The sequence below is a fragment of the Cavia porcellus genome, unplaced genomic scaffold (assembly GCF_034190915.1).
Source record: "Cavia porcellus strain 051 isolate PalLab524CR breed Dunkin Hartley unplaced genomic scaffold, mCavPor4.1 scaffold_58, whole genome shotgun sequence".
NCBI lineage: Eukaryota > Metazoa > Chordata > Mammalia > Rodentia > Caviidae > Cavia > Cavia porcellus.
The window spans coordinates 1,758,065-1,769,480 of record NW_026947541.1 but is presented as its reverse complement, the minus strand read 5'-3'; positions in this window follow the sequence as shown (position 1 = coordinate 1,769,480).

Below are 11,416 nucleotides of genomic sequence, written 5' to 3'. Positions count from 1 at the left end.
AACACACACCCATACAATGCGCACCACCCCGTGATGTTTTTCTCACTCCTACTAGTGAATCTAATGTAACACACACCCATACAATGCGCACCACCCCGTGATGTTTTTCTCACTGCTACTAGTGAATGTAATGTAACACACCCATACAATGCGCACCACCCCGTGATGTTTTTCTCACTCCTACTAGTGAATGTAATGTAACACACACCCATACAATGCGCACCACCCCGTGATGTTTTTCTCTCTCCTACTAGTGAATGTAATGTAAAACACACCCATACAATGCGCACCACCCCGTGATGTTTTTCTCACTCCTACTAGTGAATGTAATGTAACACACACCCATACAATGCGCACCACCCCGTGATGTTTTTCTCACTGCTACTAGTGAATGTAATGTAACACACACCCATACAATGCGCACCACCCCGTGATGTTTTTCTCACTCCTACTAGTGAATCTAATGTAACACACACCCATACAATGCGCACCACCCCGTGATGTTTTTCTCACTTCTACTAGTGAATGTAATGTAACACACACCCATACAATGCGCACCACCCCGTGATGTTTTTCTCACTCCTACTAGTGAATGTAATGTAACACACACCCATACAATGCGCACCACCCCGTGATGTTTTTCTCACTCCTACTAGTGACTGTAATGTAACACACACCCATACAATGCGCACCACCCCGTGATGTTTTTCTCACTCCTACTAGTGAATGTAATGTAACACACACCCATACAATGCGCACCACCCCGTGATGTTTTTCTCACTCCTACTAGTGAATGTAATGTAACACACACCCATACAATGCGCACCACCCCGTGATGTTTTTCTCACTGTTACTAGTGAATCTAATGTAACACACCCATACAATGCGCACCACACCGTGATGTTTTTTTCACTCTTACTAGTGAATGTAATGTAACACACACCCATACAATGCGCACCACCGCGTGATGATTTTCTCACTCCTACTAGTGAATCTAATGTAACACACACCCATACAATGCGCACCACCCCGTGATGATTTTCTCACTCCTACTAGTGAATCTAATGTAACAAACACCCATACAATGCGCACCACCCCGTGATGTTTTTCTCACTCCTACTATTGAATCTAATGTAACACACACCCATACAATGCGCACCACCCCCTGATGTTTTTCTCACTCCTACTAGTGAATGTAATGTAACACACACCCATACCATGCGCACCATTGCGTGATGATTTTCTCACTCCTACTAGTGAATCTAATGTAACAAACACCCATACAATGCGCACCACCCCGTGATGTTTTTCTCACTCCTACTAGTGAATGTAATGTAACACACACCCATACAATGCCCACCACCCCGTGATGATTTTCTCACTCCTACTAGTGAATCTAATGTAACAAACACCCATACAATGCGCACCACCCCGTGATGTTTTTCTCACTCCTACTAGTGAATGTAATGTAACACATACCCATACAATGCGCACCACCCCGTGATGTTTTTCTCACTGCTACTAGTGAATGTAATGTAACACACACTCATAAAATGCGCACCACCCCGTGATGTTTTTCTCACTCCTACTAGTGAATGTAATGTAACACACACCCATACAATGCGCACCACCTTGTGATGTTTTTCTCACTCCTACTAGTGAATCTAATGTAACACACACCCATACAATGCGCACCACCCCGTGATGTTTTTCTCACTGCTACTAGTGAATGTAATGTAACACACACCCATACAATGCGCACCACCCCGTGATGTTTTTCTCACTCCTACAAGTGAATCTAATGTAACACACACCCATACAATGCGCACCACCCCGTGATGTTTTTCTCACTGCTACTAGTGAATGTAATGTAACACACCCATACAATGCGCACCACCCCGTGATGTTTTTCTCACTCCTACAAGTGAATCTAATGTAACACACACCCATACAATGCGCACGACCCCGTGATGTTTTTCTCACTCCTACTAGTGAATCTAATGTAACACACCCATACAATGCGCACCACCCCGTGATGTTTTTCTCACTCCTACTAGTGAATGTAATGTAACACACACCCATACAATGCGCACCACCGCGTGATGATTTTCTCACTCCTACTAGTGAATCTAATGTAACAAACACCCATACAATGCGCACCACCCCGTGATTTTTTCTCACTCCTACTAGTGAATGTAATGTAACACACACCCATACAATGCGAACCACCCCGTGATGATTTTCTCACTCCTACTAGTGAATCTAATGTAACAAACACCCATACAATGCGCACCACCCCGTGATGTTTTTCTCACTCCTACTAGTGAATGTAATGTAACAAACACCCATACAATGCGCACCACCCCGTGATGTTTTTCTCACTCCTACTAGTGAATCTAATGTAACACACACCCATACAATGCGCACCACCCCGTGATGTTTTTCTCACTCCTACTAGTGAATCTAATGTAACACACACCCATACAATGCGCACCACCCCCTGATGTTTTTCTCACTCCTACTAGTGAATGTAATGTAACACACACCCATACCATGCGCACCACTGCGTGATGATTTTCTCACTCCTACTAGTGAATCTAATGTAACAAACACCCATACAATGCGCACCACCCCGTGATGTTTTTCTCACTCCTACTAGTGAATGTAATGTAACACACACCCATACAATGCGCACCACCCCGTGATGTTTTTCTCACTGCTACTAGTGATTGTAATGTAACACACCCATACAATGCGCACCACCCCGTGATGTTTTTCTCACTGCTACTAGTGAATGTAATGTAACACACCCATACAATGCGCACCACCCCGTGATGTTTTTCTCACTCCTACTAGTGAATCTAATGTAACACACACCCATACAATGCGCACCACCCCGTGATGTTTTTCTCACTCCTACTAGTGAATCTAATGTAACACACACCCATACAATGCGCACCACCCCCTGATGTTTTTCTCACTCCTACTAGTGAATGTAATGTAACACACACCCATACCATACGCACCACCCCGTGATAATTTTCTCACTCCTACTAGTGAATCTAATGTAACAAACACCCATACCATGCGCACCACCCCGTGATGTTTTTCTCACTCCTACTAGTGAATGTAATGTAACACACACCCATACAATGCGCACCACCCCGTGATGTTTTTCTCACTCCTACTAGTGAATGTAATGTAACACACACCCATACAATGCGCACCACCCCGTGATGTTTTTCTCACTCCTACTAGTGAATCTAATGTAACACACACCCATACAATGCGCACCACCCCGTGATGTTTTTCTCACTGCTACTAGTGAATCTAATGTAACACACACCCATACAATGCGCACCACCCCGTGATGTTTTTCTCACTCCTACTAGTGAATGTAATGTAACACACACCCATACAATGCGCACCACCCCGTGATGTTTTTCTCACTCCTACTAGTGAATGTAATGTAACACACACCCATACAATGCGCACCACCCCGTGTTTTTCTCACTCCTACTAGTGAATGTAATGTAACACACACCCATACAATGCGCACAACCCCGTGATGTTTTTCTCACTGCTAGTAGTGAATCTAATGTAACACACACCCATACAATGCGCACCACACCGTGATGTTTTTCTCACTCCTACTAGTGAATGTAATGTAACACACACCCATACAATGCGCACCACCCCGTGATGTTTTTCTCACTCCTACTAGTGAATCTAATGTAACACACACCCATACAATGCGCACCACCCCGTGATGTTTTTCTCACTCCTACTAGTGAATGTAATGTAACACACACCCATACAATGCGCACCACCCCTTGATGTTTTTCTCACTCCTACTAGTGAATGAAATGTAACACACACCCATACAATGCGCACCACCACGTGATATTTTTCTCACTCCTAGTAGTGAATGTAATGTAACACACACCCATACAATGCGCACCACCCCGTGATGTTTTTCTCACTCCTACTATTGAATGTAATGTAACACACACCCATACAACGTGCACCACCCCGTGATGTTTTTCTCACTCCTACTATTGAATGTAATGTAACACACACCCATACAATGCGCAGCACCCCGTGATGTTTTTCTCACTCCTACTAGTGAATGTAATGTAACACACACCCATACAATGCGCACCACCCCGTGATGTTTTTCTCACTCCTACTAGTGAATGTAATGTAACACACACCCATACAATGCGCACCACCCCGTGATGTTTTTCTCAGTCCTACTAGTGAATGTAATGTAACACACACCCATACAATGCGCACCACCCCGTGATGTTTTTCTCACTCCTACTAGTGAATGTAATGTAACACACACCCATACAATGCGCACCACCCCGTGATGTTTTTCTCACTCCTACTAGTGAATGTAATGTAACACACACCCATACAATGCGCACCACCCCGTGATGTTTTTCTCACTCCTACTAGTGAATCTAATGTAACAAACACCCATACAATGCGCACCACGCCGTGATGATTTTCTCACTCCTACTAGTGAATCTAATGTAACAAACACCCATACAATGCGCACCACCCCGTGATGTTTTTCTCACTCCTAATAGTGAATGTAATGTAACACACACCCATACAATGCGCACCACCCCATGATGTTTTTCTCAATCCGACTAGTGAATGAAATGTAACACACACCCATACAATGCGCACCACCCCGTGATGTTTTTCTCACTCCTACTAGTGAATCTAATGTAACACACACCCATACAATGCGCACCACCCCGTGATGTTTTTCTCACTCCTACTAGTGAATGTAATGTAACACACACCCATACAACGCGCACCACCCCGTGATGATTTTCTCACTCCTACTAGTGAATCTAATGTAACAAACACCCATACAACGCGCACCACCCCGTGATGTTTTTCTCACTCCTACTAGTGAATGTAATGTAACACACACCCATACAATGCGCACCACCCCGTGATGTTTTTCTCACTCCTACTAGTGAATGTAATGTAACACACACCCATACAATGCGCACGACCCCGTGATGTTTTTCTCACTCCTACTAGTGAATGTAATGTAACACACACCCATACAATGCGCACCACCCTGTGATGATTTTCTCACTCCTACTAGTGAATCTAATGCAACACACACCCATACAATGCGCACCACCCCGTGATGTTTTTCTCACTCCTACTAGTGAATCTAATGTAACACACACCCATACAATGCGCACCACCCCGTGATGTTTTTCTCACTCTTATTAGTGAATCTAATGTAACACACACCCATACAATGCGCACCACCCCGTGATGTTTTTCTCACTCCTACTAGTGAATCTAATGTAACACACACCCATACAAAGGGCACCACCCCGTGATGTTTTTCTCACTCCTACTAGTGAATGTAATGTAACACACACCCATACAATGCGCACCACCACGTGATGTTTTTGTCACTCTTACTAGTGAATGTAATGTAACACACACCCATACAATGCGCACCACCCCGTGATGTTTTTCTCACTCCTAATAGTGAATGTAATGTAACACACACCCATACAATGCGCACCACCCCGTGATGTTTTTCTCACTCCTACTAGTGAATCTAATGTAACACACACCCATACAATGCGCACCACCCCGTGATGTTTTTCTCACTCCTACCAGTGAATGTAATGTAACACACACCCATACAATGCGCACCACACCGTGATGTTTTTCTCACTCCTACTAGTGAATGTAATGTAACACACACCCATACAATGCGCAGCAGCCCGTGATGTTTTTCTCACTCCTACTAGTGAATGTAATGTAACACACACCCATACAATGCGCACCACCCCGTGATGATTTTCTCACTCCTACTAGTGAATCTAATGTAACAAACACCCATACAATGCGCACCACACTGTGATGTTTTTCTCACTCCTACTAGTGAATGTAATGTAACGCACACACAATCAATGCGCACCACCCCGTGATGTTTTTCTCACTCCTACTAGTGAATCTAATGTAACACACACCCATACAATGTGCACCACCCCGTGATATTTTTCTCACTCCTACTAGTGAATGTAATGTAACACACACCCATACAATGCGCACCACCCCGTGATGTTTTTCTCACTCCTACTAGTGAATGTAATGTAACACACACCCATACAATGCGCACCACCCCGTGATGATTTTCTCACTCCTACTTGTGAATCTAATGTAACAAACACCCATACAATGCGCACCACCCCGTGATGTTTTTCTCACTCCTACTAGTGAATGTAATGTAACACACACCCAAACAATGCGCACCACCCCGTGATATTTTTCTCACTCCTACTAGTGAATGTAATGTAACACACACCCATACAATGCGCACCACCCCGTGATGTTTTTCTCTCTCCTATTAGTGAATGTAATGTAACACACACCCATACAATGCGCACCACCCCGTGATGTTTTTCTCACTCCTACTAGTGAATGTAATGTAACACACACCCATACAATGCGCACCACCCGGTGATGTTTTTCTCACTCCTACTAGTGAATGTAATGTAACACACACCCATACAATGCGCACCACCCCGTGATGTTTTTCTCACTCCTACAAGTGAATGTAATGTAACACACACCCATACAATGCGCACCACCCCGTGATGATTTTGTCACTCCTACTAGTGAATCTAATGTAACAAACACCCATACAATGCGCACCACCCCGTGATGTTTTTCTCACTCCTACTAGTGAATGTAATGTAACACACACCCATACAATGCGCCCTACCCCGTGATGTTTTTCTCACTCCTACTAGTGAATGTAATGTAACACACACCCATACAATGCGCACCACTCCGTGATGTTTTTCTCACTCCTACTAGTGAATGTAATGTAACACACACCCATACAATGCGCACCACCCCGTGATGTTTTTCTCACTCGACTAGTGAATCTAATGTAACACACACCCATACAATGCGCACCACCCCGTGATGTTTTTCTCACTCCTACTAGTGAATGTAATGTAACACACACCCATACAATGCGCATGACCCCGTGATGTTTTTCTCACTTCTACTAGTGAATGTAATGTAACACACACCCATACAATGCGCACCACCCTGTGATGATTTTCTCATTCCTACTAGTGAATCTAATGTAACACACACCCATACAAAGGGCACCACCCCGTGATGTTTTTCTCACTCCTACTAGTGAATGTAATGTAACACACACCCATACAATGCGCACCACCCCGTGATGTTTTTCTCACTCCTACTAGTGAATGTAATGTAACATACACCCATACAATGCGCACCACCCCGTGATGCTTTTCTCACTGCTAGTAGTGAATCTAATGTAACACACACCCATACAATGCGCACCACCCCGTGATGTTTTTCTCACTCCTACTAGTGAATGTAATGTAACACACACCCATACAATGCGCACCACCCCGTGATGTTTTTCTCACTCCTACTAGTGATTCTAATGTAACACACACCCATACAATGCGCACCATCCCGTGATGTTTTTCTCACTCCTACTAGTGAATGTAATGTAACACACACCCATACAATGCGCACCACCCCGTGATGTTTTTCTCAGTCCTACTAGTGAATGTAATGTAACACACACCCATACAATGCGCACCACCCCGTGATGTTTTTCTCACTCCTACTAGTGAATGTAATGTAACACACACCCATACAATGCGCACCACCCCGTGATGTTTTTCTCACTCCTACTAGTGAATGTAATGTAACACACACCCATACAATGTGCACCACCCCGTGATGTTTTTCTCACTCCTACTAGTGAATCTAATGTAACAAACACCCATACAATGCGCACCACGCCGTGATGATTTTCTCACTCCTACTAGTGAATCTAATGTAACACACACCCATACAATGCGCACCACCCCGTGATGTTTTTCTCACTCCTACTAGTGAATCTAATGTAACACACACCCATACAATGCGCACCACCCCGTGATGTTTTTCTCACTCTTACTAGTGAATCTAATGTAACACACACCCATACAATGCGCACCACCCCGTGAAGTTTTTCTCACTCCTACTAGTGAATCTAATGTAACACACACCCATACAATGCGCACCACCCCGTGATGTTTTTCTCACTCCTACAAGTGAATGTAATGTAACACACACCCATACAATGCGCACCACCCCGTGATGATTTTGTCACTCCTACTAGTGAATCTAATGTAACAAACACCCATACAATGCGCACCACCCCGTGATGTTTTTCTCACTCCTACTAGTGAATGTAATGTAACACACACCCATACAATGCGCCCTACCCCGTGATGTTTTTCTCACTCCTACTAGTGAATGTAATGTAACACACACCCATACAATGCGCACCACCCCGTGATGTTTTTCTCACTCGACTAGTGAATCTAATGTAACACACACCCATACAATGCGCACCACCCCGTGATGTTTTTCTCACTGCTACTAGTGAATGTAATGTAAAACACACCCATACAAAGCGCACCACCCCGTGATGTTTTTCTCACTCCTACTAGTGAATGTAATGTAACACACACCCATACAATGCGCACCACCACGTGATGTTTTTGTCACTCCTACTAGTGAATGTAATGTAACACACACCCATACAATGCGCACCACCCCGTGATGTTTTTCTCACTCCTACTAGTGAATGTAATGTAACACACACCCATACAATGCGCACCACCCCGTGATGTTTTTCTCACTCCTACTAGTGAATCTAATGTAACACACACCCATACAATGCGCACCACCCCGTGATGTTTTTCTCACTCCTACCAGTGAATGTAATGTAACACACACCCATACAATGCGCACCACCCCGTGATGTTTTTCTCACTCCTACTAGTGAATGTAATGTAACACACACCCATACAATGCGCACCACCCCGTGATGTTTTTCTCACTCCTACTAGTGAATGTAATGTAACACACACCCATACAATGCGCACCACCCCGTGATGTTTTCCTCACTCCTACTAGTGAATGTAATGTAACACACACCCATACAATGCGCACCACCCCGTGATGTTTTTCTCACTCCTACTAGTGAATGTAATGTAACACACCCATACAATGCGCACCACCCCGTGATGTTTTTCTCACTCCTACTAGTGAATCTAATGTAACACACACCCATACAATGCGCACCACCCCGTGATGTTTTTCTCACTCGACTAGTGAATCTAATGTAACACACACCCATACAAAGCGCACCACCCCGTGATGTTTTTCTCACTCCTACTAGTGAATGTAATGTAACACACACCCATACAATGCGCACCACCACGTGATGTTTTTGTCACTCCTACTAGTGAATGTAATGTAACACACACCCATACAATGCGCACCACCCCGTGATGTTTTTCTCACTCCTACTAGTGAATGTAATGTAACACACACCCATACAATGCGCACCACCCCGTGATGTTTTTCTCACTCCTACCAGTGAATCTAATGTAACACACACCCATACAATGCGCACCACCCCGTGATGTTTTTCTCACTCCTACCAGTGAATGTAATGTAACACACACCCATACAATGCGCACCACCCCATGATGTTTTTCTCACTCCTACCAGTGAATGTAATGTAACACACACCCATACAATGCGCACCAGCCCGTGATGTTTTTCTCACTCCTACCAGTGAATGTAATGTAACACACACCCATACAATGCGCACCACCCCGTGATATTTTTCTCACTCCTACCAGTGAATGTAATGTAACACACACCCATACAATGCGCACCACCCCGTGATGTTTTTCTCACTCCTACTAGTGAATGTAATGTAACACACACCCATACAATGCGCACCACCCCGTGATGTTTTCCTCACTCCTACTAGTGAATGTAATGTAACACACACCCATACAATGCGCACCACCCCGTGATGTTTTCCTCACTCCTACTAGTGAATGTAATGTAACACACACCCATACAATGCGCACCACCCCGTGATGTTTTTCTCACTCCTACTAGTGAATGTAATGTAACACACACCCATACAATGCGCACCACCCCGTGATGTTTTTCTCACTCCTACTAGTGAATGTAATGTAACACACACCCATACAATGCGCACCACCCCGTGATGTTTTTCTCACTCCTACTAGTGAATGTAATGTAACACACAATCATACAATGCGCACCACCCCGTGATGATTTTCTCACTCCTACTAGTGAATCTAATGTAACACACAACCATACAATGCGCACCACCCCGTGATGTTTTTCTCACTCCTACTAGTGAATGTAATGTAACACACACCCATACAATGCGCACCACCCCGTGATGTTTTTCTCACTCCTACTAGTGAATGTAATGTAACACACACCCATACAATGCGCACCACCCCGTGATGATTTTCTCACTCCTACTAGTGAATCTAATGTAACAAACACCCATACAATGCGCACCACCCCGTGATGTTTTTCTCACTCCTACTAGTGAATGTAATGTAACACACACCCATACAATGCGCCCTACCCCGTGATGTTTTTCTCACTCCTACTAGTGAATGTAATGTAACACACACCCATACAATGCGCACCACCCCGTGATGTTTTTCTCACTCCTACTAGTGAATGTAATGTAACACACACCCATACAATGCGCACCAGCCCGTGATGTTTTTCTCACTCCTACTAGTGAATGTAATGTAACACACACCCATACAATGCGCACCACCCCGTGATGATTTTCTCACTCCTACTAGTGAATCTAATGTAACAAACACCCATACAATGCGCACCACCCCGTGATGTTTTTCTCACTGCTCCTAGTGAATGTAATGTAACACACACACATACAATGCGCACCACCCCGTGATGTTTTTCTCACTCCTACTAGTGAATCTAATGTAACACACACCCATACAATGCGCACCACCCCGTGATGTTTTTCTCACTCCTACCAGTGAATGTAATGTAACACACACCCATACAATGCGCACTACCCCGTGATGTTTTTCTCACTCCTACTAGTGAATGTAATGTAACACACACCCATACAATGCGCACCACCCCGTGATGTTTTCTCACTCCTACTAGTGAATGTAATGTAACACACACCCATACAATGTGCACCACCCCGTGATGTTTTTCTCACTCCTACTAGTGAATCTAATGTAACAAACACCCATACAATGCGCACCACGCCGTGATGATTTTCTCACTCCTACTAGTGAAGCTAATGTAACAAACACCCATACAATGCGCACCACCCCGTGATGTTTTTCTCACTCCTAATAGTGAATGTAATGTAACACACACCCATACAATGCGCACCACCCCGTGATGTTTTTCTCACTCCTACTAGTGAATGTAATGTAACACACACCCATACAATGCGCACCACCCCGTGATGTTTTCCTCACTC